The following is a 21,154-nucleotide window of genomic DNA, read 5'->3' as shown; positions in this document are numbered from 1 at the left end:
CTCCCTCTGCTGTTTCCTGAAGTCCACGATCATCTCCTTTGTTTTGTTGACGTTGAGTGAGAGGTTGTTTTCTTGAATCCACACTCCGAGTGCCCGCACTTCCTCCCTGTAGAATGTCTCATCGTTGTTGGTGATCAGATGTTCAGTCTCCCCTGTCCTCAGCTTTTCCTCACAGAACAAAGGACAGTATGCCACATATAACCCTCCACCCTAGCCTGGAATTGACCAATCAGAAGTCCTTGCAGGACAACTTGGCCAAATAACAAGTATCCCACGCCAGACTCAATGTACAGACCAATGAAAACATGGGCCACGTCGCCCTCAGTTCATGACTGACATCCCACAGATCCTAAACAGATGTTGAACTGAAACCCAACTCCTATTTACAATTCTCTATTGACCATTAGTACTCTAGTTTTTAGTCCTCTCAAACTCTGCATTGTATATTTATCTTCAAAATATTCTTACATCACCTGGGTCTGACAACTTGGATGGAAACTTACTGAGGATAATAGCAGACGATATTGCCACTCCTATTTGCCATATCTTTAATGTAAGCCCGGCTGATAGAACTTGATGATAAAAAGATTATTGGGGCTGTTTTTTTAGAGTTCAGTGCGACTTTTGACATTATCGATCATAGTCTAATTGCTAGAAAAACGTATGTGTTATGGCTTTACATCCCCTGCTATATAGTGGATAAAGAGTTACAGTACCTGTCTAACAGAACACAGAGGATGTTCTTTAATGGAAGCCTCCAACATAATCCAGGTAGAATCAAGAATTCCCCAGGAAAGCTTTCTAGGCCCATTACTTTTTTCAATCTTTACTAATGCTTTGGGCCAGTGTGTCTATGTACAGTTGAAGTCGGAAGTTTACATACCCTTAGGTTGGAGTCATTAAAACTCGTTTTTCAACCATTCCACAAATTTCTTGTTAACAAACTATAGTTTGGGAAAGTTGGTTAGGACATCTACTTTGTGCATGACATGGGACATTTTTCCAACCTTTGTTTACAGACAGATTATTTCACTTATAATTCACTGTGTCAATTCCAGTGGGTCAGAAGTTACATACACTTAGTTGACTGTGCCCTTATTCCAGAAAATATGTCATGGCTTTGGAAAATCCTGATAGGCTAATTGACATCATTTGATTTAATTAGAGGTGTACCTGTGGATGTATTTCAAGGCCTACCTTCAAACTCAGTGCCTCTTTGCTTGACATCAAGGGAAAATCAAAAGAAATCAGCCAAGACCTCAGAAAAAAATTGTAGACCTCCACAAGTCTGGTTCATCCTTGGGAGCAATTTCCAAATGCCTGAAGGCACCATGTACAAACAATAGTACGCAAGTAGAAACACCATGGGACCACGCAGCCATCATACCGCTCAGGAAGGAGACGCGCTCTGTCTCCTAGAGATGAACGTACTTTGGTGCGAAAATTGCAAATCAATCCCAGAACAACAGCAAAGGACCTTGTGAAGATGCTGGAGGAAACAGGTACAAAAGTATCTATATCCACAGTAAAACGAGTCCTATATCGACATAACCTGAAAGGCAGCTTAGCAAGGAAGAAGCCACTGCTCCAAAAACGCCATAAAAAAGCCAGACTACGGTTTTAGGGGACAAAGATCATACTTTTGGAGAAATATCCTCTGGTCTGATGAAACAAAAATAGAACTGTTTGGCCATAATGACCATCATTATGTTTGGAGGAAAAAGGGGGATGCTTGCAAGCCGAAGAACACCATCCCAACCGTGAAGCACGGGGGTGGCAACATCGTGTTGTGGGGGTGCTTTGCTGCAGGAGGGACTGGTGCACTTCACAAAATAGATGGCATCATGAAGAAAAGAAAATTATGTGGATATATTGAAGCAACATCTCAAGACATCAGTCAGGAAGTTAAAGCTTGGTTGCAAATGGGTCTCTCAAATGGACAATGACCCCAAGCATACTTCCAAAGTTGTGGCAAAATGGCTTAAGGACAACAAAGTCAAGGTATTGGAGTGGCCATCACAAAGCCCTGACCTCAATTCTATCGAAAAATTTGTGGGTAGAACTGAAAAAGCGTGTGTGAGCAAGGAGGCCTACAAACCTGACTCAGTTACACCAGCTCTGTCAGGAGGAATGGGCCAAAATTCACCCAACTTATTGTGGGAAGCTTGTGGAAGGCTACCCGAAACGTTTGACCCAAGTTAAACAATTTAAAGGCAATGCTACCAAATACTAATTGAGTGTATGTAAACTTCTGACCCACTGGGAATGTGATGAAATAAATAAAAGCTGAAATAAATCATTCTCTCTACTATTATTCTGACATTTCATTTTCTTAAAATAAACTGGTGATCCTAACTGACCTAAGACAGGGAATTTTTACTAGGATTAAATGTTAGGAATTGTGAAAAACTGAGTTTAAATGTATTTGGCTGAGGTGTATGTAAACTTCCGACTTCAACTGTATGTGGATGACTCAAACTATACACTACTGCAGTGACTGAAATGACTGCAACACTTAACAAAGAGCTTCAGTTAGTTTCAGAATGGGTGGCAAGGAATACGTTTGCCCTAAGTATTTCAAAAACTGAAAGCATCGTATTTTGGACAAATCATTCACTAAACCCTAATCCTCAACTAAATCTTGTAATGAATCATGTGGAAATTGAGCAAGTTGATGTGACTAAACTGCTTGGAGTAACCCTGTATTGTAAACTGTCATGGTCAAAACATATTGATACAACAGTAGCTAAGATGGGGAGAAGTCTGTCCATAATAAAGCGTTGCTCTACCTTCTTAACAACACTATCAACAAGGCAGGTCCTACAGGCCCTAGTTTCTACCTTCTTAACAGCACTAACAAGGCAGGTCCTACAGGCCCTAGTTTCTACCTTCGTAACAACACTATCAACAAGGCAGGTCCTACAGGCTCTAGTTTTGTTGCACCTGGACTACTGTTCATTCATGTGGTCAGGTGCCACAAAGAGGGCTGGCCCTTGGATGTACACAGAGAGCTAATGTTTAATAATATGCATGTAAATCTCTCCTGGCTCAAAGTGGAGGAGAGATTGACTTCATCACTACTTGTATTTGTGAGAGGTACTAACATGTTGAATGCACCGAGCTGTCTGTTTGAACTACTGGCACATAGCTCGGACACCCATGCATACCGCACAAGACATGGCACCAGAGGTCTCTTCACAGTCCCAAGTCCAGAACTGACAATGGGATGCGCACAGTACTACTTAGAACCATGACTACATGGAACTATATTCCACATCAACTAACTCATGCAAGCAGAAAGAATAGATTTGAAAAACGTAAAAATGTACATTATGGAACAGCGGGAACTGTGAGGCAACACATAGGCACAGACAGATGCATACAAACACACAATAACATTGTATATATGTGGTAGTAGAGTGGGGGCCTGAGGGCACACACTTAATGTGTCCCCCCTCATGCACATATTAAGAAAGCACTGTTTATCATCTATCATTTTAAATTGAGAACATATAGCCAGCTCATCAATATGCTAATTATTTAAGTTTAGCTATACTCTGCTTCAGATGTACAATGACAAGGGGCACATTGATTGTACATGCCAGTTAGGCCGTCATACTGTTGGTGTTAACTTGCAAAATTTGTTCACATGGCTGACATTCTGAGACAGTGATAATCAAATAAAACCGATTGAAGAGCTCACAACTGGATAAAAAGGTAATGTTCATTTGAGAAAGCAACACGGAAACAGACAAATTAGAGACAGATACCCTTCACACCTTTTTAGTGCAGAATTGTGATCTGTAATTAATGAACACGGACACTAGTTCATCTTGAATAATGTTTTTAAGTTAACAATTAATACAAGTTTAAATATTTCAATGAATCAAACTTGTTTGTAAATGTTAGACGTCTTAGTAAAAGTAAGCTGTTATTATTAAAGCATAATTTCGGGTGAACAAAAATGTCCATGCCAGAGGTGGCCAACCCTGCTCCACTTCCTGATCTACTGGCTGGGTATTCTGTTCCAATTATACACATTATTATCAGCTCATTAGGTTTGATAAGATGAATCGGGTGTGTTAGTGCTGGGCTGGAACAAAAGCCTACACACCCAGCATACTTCCAGAAGAAGGATTGGCCTGCTACAGTTGTAATTGTATTTATTTTATTGAACCTTTATTTAAACAGGGAGTCACATTGAGATTAAAAATCTATTTTACAATAAAAACATAATAATAAAACAACATACACGTGTAAAAACCTAATTCAGCACACAATAACCCAAAATATGTTTAATAAAAGCAATCACATTCAACTACATAGAGGTCCTCAATGATAATTTAAACTGCCTGAGTGTCACCAGCACATCTAACTGCAGTGAACTCTGCAGATTGTTCCACAAATTTGGGGCATAAAAACAAAATGCAGATTTTCCCAAATCTGTGGAGACTGGAGGGATCCCTAGTGTTATCCATTCCTGAGAACGGGTTTGGTAAGTTATGATTCTTAACTTAATGAAGTTACATATGCAGGGAGTTTCTGTCAGATTGCTTTGTAAATAAATAAAAGAGAATGCAGCGCTCTTCTTACAGAGAGCGGTCCATCCCACATTTTATACAGACTACAATGATGAGTCCTAAAATTGTCCCCTGTGATAAAATGTATTGTGGAATGGAAGACCGCATCCAAGGGTTTTAAAATAGAGGTTGTCGCATGCATGTAAACAATATTAACAAAATCCAATACAGGAAGAAGCATTGTTTGAACAATATTTCTCCTATTTTCAATACTGAGGCATGATTTATTTCAATATAAAAAAACAATCTTGGATCTTAGCTTCTTAGTTAGATTTTCTATATGCATTAAGAAGAACAACTTGTCATCAATCCAGGTTCGTGACCTAGAGAACAGCATGAGGTTGATTTTACTTGTATTTAACACTAATTTAAGATCTAAGTGATTTCTGAATTGAATCAAAGTCATGTTGAAGTTCACGAATGGCCTGCTGCGCCGAGGTGGCACAGGGATACAAAACTGTGTCATCTGCATAGAGATGAACGTTACAAGTATTAACAGTGTTTCCTATGTCATTAATATACAAGGTGAACAATAATGGACCCAAAATCGAACCCTGAGGAACAGCTTTTTGAATCTCAAGAAATTCAGATTTAACCCCATCTGTCAAGATGGCCTGAGTTCTGTCGCTAAGATAATTCTGAAACCATAAACAGGCTGTATATCCCAGGCCTATTCTTGATGAAAACTTATTCAGCAAAACAGAAGGATCAACCGTGTTGGACGCCTTTGAAAGATCAATTAACAAGGCATCTCTACGGGGTCAATTTCACGCTACGCATTGAATTTAAAATAAAATAAATCGTAAACATGAAAAATAAAGTTGAAAATGTAAACATGATATTTTCAAGGACGGGTGAAGTAATGGATATTGAAATCAAAAACCAAACAATTGAAAACAAAATGTATAGAATTGTGAACAAAAATAATGACATCGAAAGCAAAACCCCAAAACTTGCAAGCAAATCATTTTAAAGCGAGAGCAAAACTCTATGACAAATTATTGAAATATTATTTTTAAACAAATACAAAAATAGTTTTTGGTTAAACTTTCCCACTAACCAATCCTATTAAATCCCTTTTGCTTACCCTCTTGCCTGCATTTACTACCTTTTGGTTACCCTACTTGTATTTCCAGCCACATACCACCCTGCATCCCACTGCTGGCTTGCTTCTGATGCTAAGCAGGGTTGGTCCTGGTCAGTCCATGGATGGGAGACTAGATGCTGCTGGAAGTTGTTGGAGGGCCAGTAGAAAGCACCCTTTCCTCTAGTCTAAAAAGATATCACAATGCCCCAGGTCAGTGATTGGGGACATTGCCCTGTGCCGTCTTTCGGATGGGAAGTTAAACAGGTGTCCTGACTCTCTGTGGTCGCTAAAGATCCTATGGCACTTATTGTAAGAGTAGGTGTTTTTTCCCCTGGTGTTCTGGCTAAATTCCCAATCTGGCCTTCATACCATCATGGCTGCCGAATCATAAACATGGCTGCTCACACTGCTTGTTTTTGTAAGTCGCTCTGGATAAGAGCGTCTGCTAAATGACTTAAATGTAATGTAAATGTAAATGCTCTTTCATCCCTCCTGTAACTATTCCCCAGGTTGTTGCTGTAAATGAGAATGTGTTCTCAGTCAATTTACCTGGTAAAATAAGGGTTACTTTGCTTTTTTTTAACTAGTCAGTTAAGAACAAATTCTTATTTTCAATGACGGCCTAGGAACAGTGGGTTAACTGCCTGTTCAGGGGCAGAACGACAGCTTTGTACCTTGTCAGCTCGTGGATTTGAACTTGCGGCTACCCTGCCGCCCCGGCTTTCACTGCCAGTATTTTCAATTGCGAGTTTTGGCATTTTTCCATGAAGGGCGAGGTTTAGAGGGAGGCGTAGACAATGAGTCTCTATTGGTCCACTAGTTTTGGAGTGACGGTTCATCTTAACCCCATCAATGAACATGATAGACAGGCTTTTTTTCTATTGGCTACTCAACCAGACGGTCTGACATCACCACTACTCGCCAAATCTTTCCCCCCTGGGCCCGCATGTTCTAAACATGGCGAACCAGTTACCCAAACTTTGGGCAACAGGTAATTCATATGTTAACTTAAGTAGTTAGATGGCTTGTCATTAAATGTATTAGATAGACACGCTTCTAATATCCCTACATTATTTACCTGTGACTTGCTATTGTGAATTATGTTAGCTTAGTTTGCTGGCTTTGGTGTCGGACTAGCTAGCCAAATGGAAATGGAATTAATCGCAAGCCTGCATGCCTGTAACGTTAAGTTACAGCTAGCCACTGCCAGCTGTATTGAAAGGTGTGTGTGAGAGAGAGAGAGAGAAAAAAACCCGGCTAAAACCCTAAATAGCTTTTCCCATAACAATACATGAAGGCTAGACTCAATCTTGCCTGAAATGTATTGTATAAAGATACGCTTAATATATTGACCTGTTACAATTTTGAAGTACGTTACTTAACTAGTTTAGTCGGCTGGCTTAAGTTGTCTGACTAGCTAGCCAAATGGAATAAATCGCAAGACACTGCGTGCCCGTAACTACTCGCCACCAGGCTGTAGTTAGCCACTGCCAGGTGGTAGGGTTGTCCTTATGATTTTATTAAACCAAGTCACGTCGAAATAGGCCATTGTGATTTTAGACCCTCACGAATGTCTCCAGTTAGCTAGCTTCCATATATCCACCATGACACAACGATACTCTTACATCATGAGATTGAAATCACATTTCGCCTTTTATGAACAGCTACTTGGTTAACGGAAAGCATACATTGAAATATATCTGATTGTATCTCAATTACCCTCTGGACTAGCTGGCTATTTAAGATAGATACATTCAAATTTGGTCAAGTCGGTTGACGCTTTTCCCCTATATCCAGCTAATGTTTACTTTGTGTTCAGCAGAGAGAGTATTCAGAGGTGGTTTCGGCTGCACACAGCCTCATCTCTGTGCTGACCCAGACTATTAATCAGGGTCAGAGTCCAGTGCCACTGCATCAGCAAACTCAGGTGCATCAATGCATGGTCAGGGGCATCATCAGCAGACAGAGGTGCAGTGACAGTCCCAGAGACCGCTTCATTCCTCCAGTAACCAGGAGATGGTCAGGTGCATATCAATGGTCCCAGAATACAATAAATGTGTCATTTTGCGGTCTATACCCAACCCATCATAGGTCTACCCACTGTTTTGACGATTCATTAATTCAGACAATAATCTGTAAATGATGTGTGACTTTTCTCATGATCATATCACACCTTGAAATTGTTATGCATCCAAAGTTGGTGCTTCTTAGTTTGGCACTTTATACATTTGCACACACAAAATAAGATGAATAGACATGCTCTCTCTCTCTCTGATACATAGTTTTAAGTGTGCGTCACTTTCTCGTATACCTCTTTTCCACTTCCCTACACTGTTTCTTATTACCATTTTGAGATTAAATAAACTAAAACCTCAATTTATCAATGTGAATTTTCTCCCTTTTACTTGCAGGTCCTTTCCAAAACCTCATCTGGGGGCAGTCTTTCTCTGGGAAAAGAAGATTAAACCCTTCTTCCAGGACACCAGGCAAGACTACAAAGGCCTGGAAACATTTTATTTCAGTGTATACCTCTTAAATAAAAACACAGACAGTACCCCTTCACCTGCAGAGGAACTTGAGCTTATTCAAGCAGGACTTGGATAAAGAACACTGACCATGTTAGAGGACGTGAGTCATTCCAAGGTAATGTTTATGGGACACTCTAGATAAATCTACCTCCAACACTTGTGTTTTTTACTACATCTCTGTTTATTTGAGTTCTCTAGAGACCTATTCCCTGATGTCAAATTACATTAAGTACTGATGTACTGTATATGCCATTGTCACGGAATAATGTCATCTAAAAATGCATCCCATCATTTGTAATCATACAACATATTCAGAAGTACAGCCAAAGGTGGCACTGTTCCTTGTTGTTCTTTTTGATCTATTGGGCAGACACCTGTATGTTGTCTTCAAAGGAAAATACGTAACCTGCTAATTAACTTATCTACCTAGTTCCCAAAAATTACGGGGTTGACTGGAGGATGGCTTCTTCATAAGGCATTGGGTGAAATTATTTTATACTCTCTCTTTAGGCAATATGTTTTCAAAGTATTATCACAGAAGATGGGAAATGTTTGTTCAACTCATGGTAATGTTATCTTTGTTTTCAGGGGAAATGGTAAAAGACGTCTCGCTGTGATTTCCCCAGATTCAGAAGGATACACAGGATCCCAGGTCAAGCCGGCCACAGGGGCTGGGAAAACAATCCTCTATATTGGAGGAACTAGATCTTAATCCTCTTCCTGCAGATGCCAGAGAATTTGAAAAACATGCCTAAGCAACATGTCATATGTGCAACCAAAGCATGCCATTACAGGTGCTGGCTCTCCATATCCAGGTCTGCAAGAATGGATGTATCTCTGGATGAAAAGGTATTTCATGCATTTAACATCTATCAGTTACATGCATACATACAAATCAGTATATATCCAAGTTATTTAGCAAAAATCTATGTGGTTTTATTTTTAGAATCTAAAATAATTAGATTTAGGAATCTTTGACAATGCTTTATTTATTTTCATAACCATTGCCGTAAACATTCCTCACCTTTTCTGGCTGTGATGGGTTCATATTCGCAAAAGAGACATATACAACAAATTACCATGTGTATCTCTCATTTAATTGGACCTAGTAGCCTGGTAAATAGATAGGCTATATGTATTTAGAGTTTTGCAATATCATAGGCAGTGCAGTTTATAATACTGGTGAACAGTTGATTTTTACATTGAAGTAGGCCTTAGTAAGCATAAATTACTGTTAAAGATTCTGCCAACACTGTAAATAGACCTCTAGCCTATTTAAAATGTTGTCTTAGGTCTCTCTTTATGTAGTGTTGTCTCTCTTGGCGTGATGTGTGTTTTGTCCTATATCTATATTTGATTTATTTTCAATTTGTAATCCCAGCCCCCGTCCCCACAAGAAGCCTTTTGCCTTTTGGTAGGCCGTCATTGTAAATAAGAATTTGTTCTTAACTGACTTGTCTAGTTAAATAAAGGTTAAATAAAAATAAAAAAGTTGACAGTATGGGTAGGCTACAGTATTGCTGTGCGATAGGAGTGCGACATCATTGCCTATTTATCTCAGAGCCTATACAAAGAAACTCAATAATCTACTGATCAACTAACAATTTATCTTTTGCATGTCGTGGCCTAGCCTGAACAGCTTCTACCCCCCCCAAGCCATGGGACTGCTGTATAGTTGACCAGATGGCTACCCGGACCATCTGCATTTACCCTTTTTTTGCACTAACTATTTTGACTCGTCACATACGCTGCTGCTACTGATTATTATCTGTCCTGTTACCTAGTCACTTTGCCCCTTACCTAGCCTCATCACGAACAAGGTTTTACCTAAAACGGGAAGCTTGGGGGGAAGTTCCATGGCAGAAATCAGCCAAAGAGGTGTCGGAACTGGGTTGTATGTAAGTGATGCCTAACAATACATCAAACCAATGAAATGCTAGGGCGGAGCTCCAAAGATGCTCAACAGATTAGTGCCATAGGAGCTACACTGTGAGAAGACTAAACACTTCAACAAAACAACCACTGATGACAAAACATTTCTTGAACGTTTGCAGCATGCTGGATACGTATTTGATGCACTGGGGTAGCTAATACTTGCTATTGTTTAAATGTATGGACGTTCTTAGCTTCTCAGCTGCAGCAGCAGACTGACTTTCTGCCTCAGATTCAGATTGAAAGGTCTCTAATCTGCAGACTTTACAGAGTTTACTTTGTTGGCAGTGGATCTGTGGATTATCCATCTGCTCCACGTCCTCCAGAAGACCCCGGGACCATTGTTTTTCCCCCAGCATCTGTAGGACTGATTAACTGGGCTTAGGAAAGGTTAGAGGGGTGGAGCGAGAGACAGAGAGAGAGAGAGAGAGAGAAAAAGAGAGAGAGAGAGAAAGAGAGAGAGAGAGAGAGAGAGAGGGAGAGAGAGAGAGGGAGAGAAGGGGAGAGAGAGAGAGAGAGAGAGAAGGGGAGAGAAAGAGAGAGAAGATAGGAGGGAGAGGAAAGAGAGAGAGAGAGAGAGAGACACTGGGTTGAAGGGGTGGAAAGAGCTGGAGCTGAGAAGAAGCCGTAGACAAACTGCTTTGACGGGTTTGACTTATTCTGGATTCCAACAGTCAAACGCAGTCAAATGAGTGGGATGTGGTAGAAGTGAGCAGATTTAGTGTGGAGCTAAGGTACTGTATCAAAGGAACATTCTGTGCAGTAACTGTCTATATCCCACATAATAATATTAGTCAAAAGCCACGTAGGGTCCAGACAGTATCTTTCACTCTGTCTTGAGTTGACATTAAATAGATTTTTTTTCTACAGTACTACCACATTAGTGAAAACGAATTTACTCAGATTAGTTCATCATATGAAGATGAATATAACCGTGATTAGTCTTTAATGGCCAGTAAAAGGATTGTGATAATAATGACTCTCCATCAAAGGAGTATGTCCTTGCTATGGTATTCTACACTGTCCAATCCAACTATCGTTAGTACTCCTGTAGACAGACGTGAGAAATCTCAAGAGTTTCAAACACAGGCCAAAGAACAACACCCACTCGTGGTCCCGTGTGGCTCAGTTGGTAGAGCATGGTATTTGCAACGCTAGGGTTGTGGGTTCGATTCCCACGGGGGACCAGTACGGGGAAAAAATGTATGAAATGTATGCATTCACTACTGTAAGTCGCTCTGGATAAGAGCGTCTGCTAAATGACTAAAATGTAATATGTATTTAGGTCAGATAGGAAAGAGGTGTCGAGGCATTGTAGTAATTTTGCATTTTTCTTGAGTAATTTGAGATGTGAAATAGTTTGATTTATTACTCACCATATGATAGATAGGGCACATATATGCTAAGATGAGGCTCTTGTACATATTTTGATATATCAAAGTTATCAAGCCCTGATGTTTCGGCTTGTGGACACAAAAGCAACAGTATGAGAAGAGCAGGGTGTCTGGTATGAGATGCAACAGTATGAGAAGAGCAGGGTGTGTGGTATGAGATGCAACAGAATGAGAAGAGCAGGGTGTGTGGTATGAGATGCAACAGTATGAGAAGAGCAGGGTGTGTGGTATGAGATGCAACAGAATGAGAAGAGCAGGGTGTGTGGTATGAGATGCAACAGAATGAGAAGAGCAGGGTGTGTGGTATGAGATGCAACATTATGAGAAGAGCAGGGTGTGTGGTATGAGATGCAACAGTATGAGAAGAGCAGGGTGTGTGGTATGAGATGCAACAGAATGAGAAGAGCAGGGTGTGTGGTATGAGATGCAACATTATGAGAAGAGCAGGGTGTGTGGTATGAGATGCAACAGAATGAGAAGAGCAGGGTGTGTGGTATGAGATGCAACATTATGAGAAGAGCAGGGTGTGTGGTATGAGATGCAACAGTATGAGAAGAGCAGGGTGTGTGGTATGAGATGCAACATTATGAGAAGAGCAGGGTGTGTGGTATGAGATGCAACAGAATGAGAAGAGCAGGGTGTGTGGTATGAGATGCAACATTATGAGAAGAGCAGGGTGTGTGGTATGAGATGCAACAGAATGAGAAGAGCAGGGTGTGTGGTATGAGATGCAACAGTATGAGAAGAGCAGGGTGTGTGGTATGAGATGCAACAGTATGAGAAGAGCAGGGTGTGTGGTATGAGATGCAACAGAATGAGAAGAGCAGGGTGTGTGGTATGAGATGCAACATTATGAGAAGAGCAGGGTGTGTGGTATGAGATGCAACATTATGAGAAGAGCAGGGTGTGTGGTATGAGATGCAAGTGTGTGATTAGTGGGAGGTGTCTGGATACAATGTATGTAAGTGTAGAGTTGCAGATGTCATGGAATGTATCACCTCATCAACACCCTCTGCTCTGTTGCTTTTGTGTACTTAGTTTTTATTTTATTTATTTAACCTTTATTTAACTAGGCTAACCATTGTCTTATTTACAATGACAACCTACGCCGGCCACTCCCAATCACGGCTGGTTGTGATACAGCCTGGAATCGAACCAGGGTCTGTAGTGACGCCTCTAGTGCTGAGATGCAGTGTCTTGGACCGCTGCGCCACGCGTTTACCAGCTTCTTTGATAAAGGCACAAGTAGAAACATTGTACTACTTTGATATAGCCCATCTATCATCTACTGACTTAATTTCTTCTAGGTGAGCAGCGTAGTTTCATATACTTGTTATTGTTCTGTTTGGTGGGTGGTTTTGAATGTATTACTCAGGGTGGACTTTGTTGATCAGAGCCACATGATATCAACTGTTTTGCAGGAGCAGACCGAAGTTATGTTAATCTCTGAAATGAAGCGAGAAGAGATACAACATGAATCATATCCCACTGAGGTAACATTAGCCTAAAATGAATCAGAAATATTTGTCAAAGCCACAATCTATGATTGCCGAAACTGACACAGTTTTTCTGAGTGGTGCAACCCAGGTTTAGCCGGCAACTCCATCCCTATGCAAAAAGGTGGGATGGCCATAGCGGTTTATCACTGAGCCTTGATTGTTGCTTTAAGATGATCACTGTGGTATGTTTTTCTGCTGTCATTTTAACCCTGGTCTCTTGTTAATAGTGTGACTGGCTGTGCCCAATTTGTCTGGTCAAGTTTCCTGTGGAAGAACTTTCACTGCATGCAAGCCTTTGTGGAGAAAGGTAATGCTCATTCTTCATGGGTTAACCCTGGTCCAGGGGACACAGGGTGTAAACTTGTAATCAATCTGCCAATAAAAATCTAGATTTTACAGTACATCAGGTGATATTGCTTACATTTATTTCCCATGAATATTTGTCTTATCAATTGATGGTTTGCACAAACTACAGCCCTGTGCAATTCCCAGAGCACAGCTCTTCTGGGAACCCCGAGTACAGCTCTTTGCTCACCGATGATACAGCAGGCAAGAAGGGTTCTACAGTAATGTTATGGTAATATTAACAGTTTTCCTTTCCATGATTATATAATTACATAATGTAGTGTTGTCATGAATGTGAGGAGAAATGTGTGTCGCTCTCTCTCTCTCTTGCGCCGGCACAGTGAAGATGATGTGCTGAGGCTGCTTGCTGACCGAGTGGATGAAGAAAATCAGTTCCACATTTTTCTTTCACGGGCCAATCTCCTAGCAAGGGGGCTCAAACAGTGGCAAAGACAAAAGAAAGGTTCCCCGTCAACAAATTTAGCCTTACTTTTATTGGTGAGGCTGGATTCGAGTGCTTTACGGAAGGAGTTTTTGACGGGTAAGTTACATGAACCTGTATGAATTCCTGTATGCCCATCTGAATAAACAGGAATATATCCTCATGTTTTCCCCTAGAGATGACAAGTGGCCTTGAAAGGCACCTCTTTGTGGGCAAAGATGGCCAGAAAGAGAAAAGCCCAAAGTACTCTACCAGTGACCTTGATAATGGTCTTTTCAGATTTGCATCTCTCCACCGTCATTTCACTGTTTAATCACACAATTTAACAGTCCATTTTTTTTAATATTTTTTTTTAATAATAGGACAGCTGGAGTCTAGCTCAAGGTGGCCCAGCCCCATGTTCGCTAAGAGAGTGGTGCTACTCCTATCTCGCCACTGGATGTACTCAAAATGTCCAAGGATGATGTGGATGTCATGGAATTTGTCCTGTGATTATGCTGAGCCGCAGGGAAACGGTCTATGGCCCATGACGTGTACTCTGGTCAGATGAGACAAAAATGTTGCTTTTTGGCCAACAAGGAAAACGACATGTCTAGCACAAACACAACACCTCTCATCATCCCGTGAATATCATCCCCACAGTGAAGCATGGTGGTGGGAGCATCATGTTGTGAGGATGATTTTCATCAGCAAGGACTGGGAAACTGGTCAGAATTGAAGGAATGATGGATGGCGCTAAATACAGGGAAATTCTTGAGGGAAACCTGTTTCAATCTTCCAGAGATGAAAGACTGGGAAGGAGGTTCACCTTCCAGCAGGACAATGACCCTAAGCATACTGCTAAAGCAACACTCGAGTGGTTTAAGGGGAAACATTTAAATGTCTTGGAATGGCCTAGTCAAAGCCCAGTACTCAATCCAATTGAGAATCTGTGGTATGACTTAAAGATTACTGTACACCAGCAGAACCCATCCAACTTGAAGGAGCTGGAGCAGTTTTGCCTTGAAGAATGGGCAAAATCCCAGTGGCTAGATGTGCCAAGCTTATAGAGACATACCCCAAGATAATTGCAGGTGTAGTTGTTGCAAAAGGTGGCTCTAGAAAGTATTGACTTTATGGGGGTGAATAGTTATGCACGCTGAAGTTTTCAGTTATTTTGTCTTATTTATTGTTTGTTTCACAATAAAAAAGATTTTGCATCTTCAAAGTGGTAGGCATGTTGTGTAAATCAAATGATACAAACCCCCAAAAAAGCAATTTTAATTCCAGGTTGTAAGGCAACAAAATAGGAAACATCCCGAGTCCGTACCTGAGTTGCAGCAATGAGACAAGACTAACTACCAATTGGATACCACGAAAATTGGGGAGAAAAAGGGGGAAAAATGTTTAATAAATAAAGGGGAGGACTGCAGTGACTGCAGCTGAACTGCTGGGGGTGGCAGATCTAAAAGAAAAAGGCACAATTTTCTTAACTGACAATAATCATACAACTAAATCATACAACCGCCAATAGCTGACACTCTGATAGCTGCTGTTTTGGTGGTGTCTGAGGTGGAGCTGTGTTAGAGCTGTCAAATCCACATAGTGGTTGTTTTGGTGGAACTGTGTTACAGCTGTCAAATCCACATAGTGGTTGTTTTGGTGGTGTCTGAGGTGGAACTGTGTTAAAGCTGTCAAATCCACATAGTGGTTGTTTTGATGGTGTCTGAATGGAGCTGTGTTAGAGCTGTCAAATCCACATAGTGGTTGTTTTGGTTAAACTGTGTTAAAGCTGTCTAATCCACAAAGTGGTTGTTTTGGTGGTGTCTGAGGTGGAACTGTGTTAAAGCTGTCTAATCCACATAGTGGTTGTTTTGGTGGTGTCTGAGGTGGAGCTGTGTTAGAGCTGTCAAATCCACATAGTGGTTGTTTTGGTTAAACTGTGTTAAAGCTGTCTAATCCACAAAGTGGTTGTTTTGGTGGTGTCTGAGGTGGAACTGTGTTAAAGCTGTCTAATCCACATAGTGGTTGTTTTGGTGGTGTCTGAGGTGGAGCTGTGTTAGAGCTGTCAAATCCACATAGTGGTTGTTTTGGTTAAACTGTGTTAAAGCTGTCTAATCCACATAGTGGTTGTTTTGGTGGTGTCTGAGGTGGAGCTGTGTTAGAGCTGTCAAATCCACATAGTGGTTGTTTTGGTTAAACTGTGTTAAAGCTGTCTAATCCACAAAGTGGTTGTTTTGGTGGTGTCTGAGGTGGAACTGTGTTAAAGCTGTCAAATCCACATAGTGGTTGTTTTGGTGGAACTGTGTTAGAGCTGTCAAATCCACAAGCAGATCCTGGCATTTTACTTAAAGCAGATATTGCCATTGGCTGCACAGAGTTGCATTAACAGAAAACTCATGCAGCCCTGTTTAAACACTGGAATGTGAGATGTAATCTACACCTTGATTAGACTGATAGAAATCCTCATTATTTTGTTTAATGATTTTCAATTTGAGCGTCATTATTTCTATATAGCCCACAATTTCTCGTTCTGAACTTATGTGAGTAGGATGGGTGTAGCTTCATGACAATGATCAAGAGCAGCTGCTTACCGATTTGACAGCTTTAACACAGTTCCACCTCAGACGCCACCAAAACATCCACTATGTGGATTTGACAGCTCTAACACAGTTCCACCAAAACAACCACTATGTGGATTTGACAGCTCTAACACAGCTCCACCTCAGACACCACCAAAACAACCACTGTGGATTTGACAGCTTTAACACAGTTCCACCTCAGACACTGCCAAAACAACCACTGTGGATTTGACAGCTTTAACACAGTTCCACCTCAGACACTGCCAAAACAACCACTATGCGGCTAAAGCGGATGTGATTGAATAGACCCAAGTGAGGGAGAGTAGGCGTGTGTATACATGTATTTGATAATTACCTGTCACAGCAGGTGCAGCAGATGCAGGGGCAGACAACTGCAGCTGTGAGGGCTGGGGTTGAGCTAATAGGAGTGTCAGATATAAAAGAGAAAGGCACTATTTTATTAAGTGAAAATAATTATAAAACAAAACAGAGTGAGTGTGTATACGTGAGTGTGATAATTACCTGGATCACATCACACTGCTTCAGGTCTACAAGCCTCTGGAAGTTCCGGCGTGCCACTCCAGGCTTTGAACAACTTGGTGGAAGCACGGTTACCTGTCACCCACCGAGCCTGGTTGGCAGATCTGAAAGATAGGCACAATATTATTTAATGACAATGTCTTGACTACACACTAACCTACATTTTGTGTGTGTGTGTGTGGTGATCACACAGCAGACTTAATTTTCCCAACTGCTCATTGTACTTGCCCTTGCAATCTGTGATGTGTATTATTGTGACTCAGAAGTGTGTCAACCTGACCACATCCTTGTAGTAGGACATTCAGCGATTAGCTTTTGGGGGGAAAAAAACTGTGTACAGTAAAAAGGATATTAAATATTCAGATATGGACTGCCAAGTACGCTAAATCATGTGAAGTTACAAAACCTCTAGAGCTTAGTCCAGACAAATTAAATGAAGGATGCAGGACCTGAGCTATAGGACCATGCCTCAGGACTACCTAGCCTGATGACTCCTGGCTATCCCTGTCCCCAGTCCACCTGGTTGTGCTGCTGATTCAGTCTCTGCTCTTTCTGTCTGCGGCTATGGAACCATGACGTGCTCAGGACTCACCGGAAGTTCTATCTTGTCCCAGACCTTCTGTTTGATGCTGTCTCTCTCTACCGGCCCTGCTGTCTCAATCTCTAATTGCCCAGTTATTTAGAGCCAAATGGAATTTACACCTGAGATGCTTAACTATTTCACCCTCTATAACCACTGTGATTATTATTTGACCCTGCTGGTCATCTATGAACGTTTAAACGTTATGAAGAACCATCTGGCCTAAATAGCTGTACTCTTTTATAATCTCCACCAGCACAGACAGAAGAAGACCAGTCACCCCTCAGAGCCTGGCTCCTCTCTAGGTTTTATCCTATGTTCCTGTCTTTCTAGGGAGTTTTTCATAGCCACTGTGCTTCTACATCTGCATTGCTTGCTGTTTGGGGTTTTAGGCGGGGTATCTGTATAAGCGCTTTGTGAAAACTGCTGATGTAAAAGGGGCTTTATAAAATAAATTTGATTGATTGCTTGTATATGCTTCCATTCATGTCAGTAACTGTAAATCTAAATATGACATTGAGTTATCTTACATTTCCTCAATAGGAAGTTAAGGGAACACTTTTTCCTGGTCTTTCCTGCTGGGGACAGGAGGCTTCAGGTTAGGGAATGGAGGGCCTAGAAAATTGGAATATTAACAATAATTAGTGTCCACATTTATGAATGAAATTCAATATGGGTTCGCTGTGTATCTCATCTGATTGAGAATTGATGATGATATACGATGTCTATTTTCTTTTCAAAATCTGCCACCAAACCACACAATTATATCTAGTGAGAGTGCACACAACCATTAGCTTATTTTACCAAGGCAAAAAATACTGTACCCTACCCCATCAACCAACTACTGGCTGGTCACAAGGCTATGTTGTTATCATTTAGCAATGTTGTACTACTGCACCCCATTTCAACCAACTAACGTTACTAGCTGGTGACAAGGCTACGTTGTTATCATTTAGTAATGTTGTACTGTATTCTACTGCACCCCATATCAACCAACTACTAGCTGGTCACAAGGCTACGTTGTACTGTATTCTACTGCACCCCATATCAACCAACTACTAGCTGGTGACAAGGCTACGTTATCATTTAATAATGTTGTACTGTATTCTACTGCACCCCATATCAACCAACTACTAGCTGGTCACAAGGCTACGTTGTTATAATTTAGTAATGTTGTACTGTATTCTACTGCACCCCATATCAACCAACTTGCAAACTAGTAGTGACAAGGCTATATTGTTGTCATTCAGTAATACTGTAACGGTACTTTAGCATACTGTACATCACATTATTATCCACCTAGTTAGCTAGTGATAGCTTAGCTAGCTAGCTCCAACAAAACAACCAATGAATGACAACAGGCTTTTAAACAAAATATCTATCTATCTAGCTTGCATGATTGCATGTAAAACAACTTTACTAGAGATCAGACTATCAATCTTGCAAGAATGTCGAGGTCAAAAACGAAAGAAACTGTTAAGCCATGCTGATTTAGTAAAATAAGTCCAATAGGACTGAAATAATTAACAGGCTGAACACCAAGGTAAAAACAGTTTGGGTTTTCGATGGATATTAGCGCTTTCACAGAATTCAAATAAGTGTCATGATGTTGGAAAAATTGCACAGGACATTAATTCGCTTTCCAAAGCTATTAAACATGTGGAAATGTGAGTAGCATTTTGTATTCCTAGTTGAATTAGTTAGGGAGCGTAAACAAATTTCAATAGCTCCTTGTTCATGTGACCTACTTGACTCAAACAAGGTTTCATCTCACACGGTTTTACTTAAATTTTTCAAACTTCAATAGCTTCTTGGTCATGTGACTTACTGGACTCAAACACACTTCAGAATGTCTACGGACTAGCCTTATATTGCACACTCTTGTTTGTGTACTGTAAAATCACGCAGTGTAAGATACATTTTTCATAGTTTTAAATTTCAACAGCTCCTTGGTCATGTCAATTACACACCTAAGAACCGTGCAGTGGATATATACCCATATTGCATAACCTCTAGTCATGTATCTTCTATATTGTTGTACATTAATATTAGTTTGACAATTAGGGGGTTCAGTCCAGTGTTGTGATAACCCGTTTCTTTAATATGTATCTATAATAATTGGTAGTTCTAAGTACTTATTTTCCCTGTTTTTTTTTATTTTTCCACAGTATTTAACAGCGGTACACAATAGGAGAGAGACAGATAATATCTCCTTTCATCGTTAATATCAACCATAAAAGAAAAGGGCAAAGTATGAGACTCATGTTATTAATTGTCCAAAGCAGGGATGGAGAGTGAGCTAGTAAGGTAGGGTGCAGTGGGTTTGCTGGTCAATACATATACTGAACATGTAACCACAATAATGGTGGCCAGATAATCAATGAATTAAAATTGAATATTGACAAATTAAACAGAAATTGTAGACCTTTAATCTTTTCCAACATGTCAGACACTTCAAATAAGTATGAAACATTTCACAGTGTTAACTTTCTCTTTATCGCTGGTTGTTGTACATTTCAGAGCCTCTTCAGTGTGGATGAGGTATAGCATACATTTTCAACAACAAAGACTGCACTTCCAGTTTGTGTTCTTCACTCTGTTGAACTCTTTTGTCTTCATTCCTAGGCACAGCACATGGAACCACCGTTGGCATGCAACACATTCAATTCAAAACATAACAAAGCATAACACGTTATAAATAATAGCAAATATCAATGCAGTATGACGAATTAGCCATCCATTGTGTTATATCATAAACTGTCTTACATGCCGTCTCTGTTGTCCAAAGATTATAAACATGTTAAATAAAGTTACTAATCCAGTCAGTCTTTGGGCCGCATCCAGGTTCTTTATCAGTGGCACACATGAAGAAGTTGTTGGCTTTGTTGAACTCATAGGCATGAACTCAACATATGGCTGTCCCACACAACTGCATAAAAATAAAGAATTGCCATTTACTTTGAATGCAGTTGATGAATATTCCATGTACCAACTCTACATGTAGGACGGACATAAGATATTCCCACATACAGTATACACATACAAAGAGGCATTTTTCAGCTATGATTTTACCACTCAGAATCCAGAATGGATATGACAATGGGGCCAGCATAGGACGTAATACACCCTTACAACAATCTACTTTTTGATCTTCTTGACTTGTTATCTGGTTAACTGCTACTGTGTGTCAAAAAAGAGCCCCAATTAGGGGTTAGTGTACTCCAGTAAAAAAGGGCTGGTTTAGATGAAAAACTATTGCCCTAGTCAGTGGTAGAATTGAGTTGGCAGTTTATTGGCCCAAACACCAACAGACACACAAGGTTGAGGTTACTCGTGGACAGTAATCAGTAAATCAAAAAAAAATGTTGCGTTGACGCATTGTGTCGTCTAACTGTCCAAGAATAGGATCCAAAGTGTTAGGAAATATTTGTTCCCATAAATACAGAGGATGTCTCTCCTCATACCTCTGGCACTTTAGTCAGACTGCCAGACTGTGTAAAAGCTTTATGATGGGGCCGGCAACGGAGTTCCCTTTGAGTAAGCACCACGGAGACCAATCAGGAGAGAATACATACAGGTCAAGGGTGCCAATTGAAAGTCAAGTGGTGTGTCTGTGCCTTTTGGATTACTCTCTCTTTACAGAGAACCCCTGTGGTTCAAGTCAAG

The 21,154-nt window shown here is 40.6% G+C and overlaps 1 long non-coding RNA gene across 2 annotated transcripts; it reads left to right on the top strand.

Annotated features, from left to right (window-relative positions):
* Positions 1-6,567: 6,567 nt before the first annotated feature.
* Positions 6,568-14,781, top strand: LOC106566963 (uncharacterized). 2 transcript variants are annotated; one of them, XR_001319985.2, is made up of 9 exons: positions 6,568-6,658; positions 8,079-8,310; positions 8,626-8,677; positions 8,784-9,044; positions 12,943-13,014; positions 13,248-13,327; positions 13,496-13,597; positions 13,707-13,906; positions 14,170-14,781. It is a non-coding gene; the product is annotated as an uncharacterized lncRNA (long non-coding RNA). The 2 variants fall into 2 exon arrangements; XR_001319983.2 differs by lacking the exon at positions 8,626-8,677 and having other exon boundaries at positions 14,170-14,780.
* The last annotated feature ends 6,373 nt before the right edge of the window (positions 14,782-21,154 follow it).

The sequence above is a fragment of the Salmo salar genome, chromosome ssa13 (assembly GCF_905237065.1).
Source record: "Salmo salar chromosome ssa13, Ssal_v3.1, whole genome shotgun sequence".
Taxonomy (NCBI): Eukaryota; Metazoa; Chordata; class Actinopteri; order Salmoniformes; family Salmonidae; genus Salmo; species Salmo salar.
Note: the sequence above shows the minus strand (reverse complement) of the source record. Positions and strands in the feature narration are given on the sequence as shown.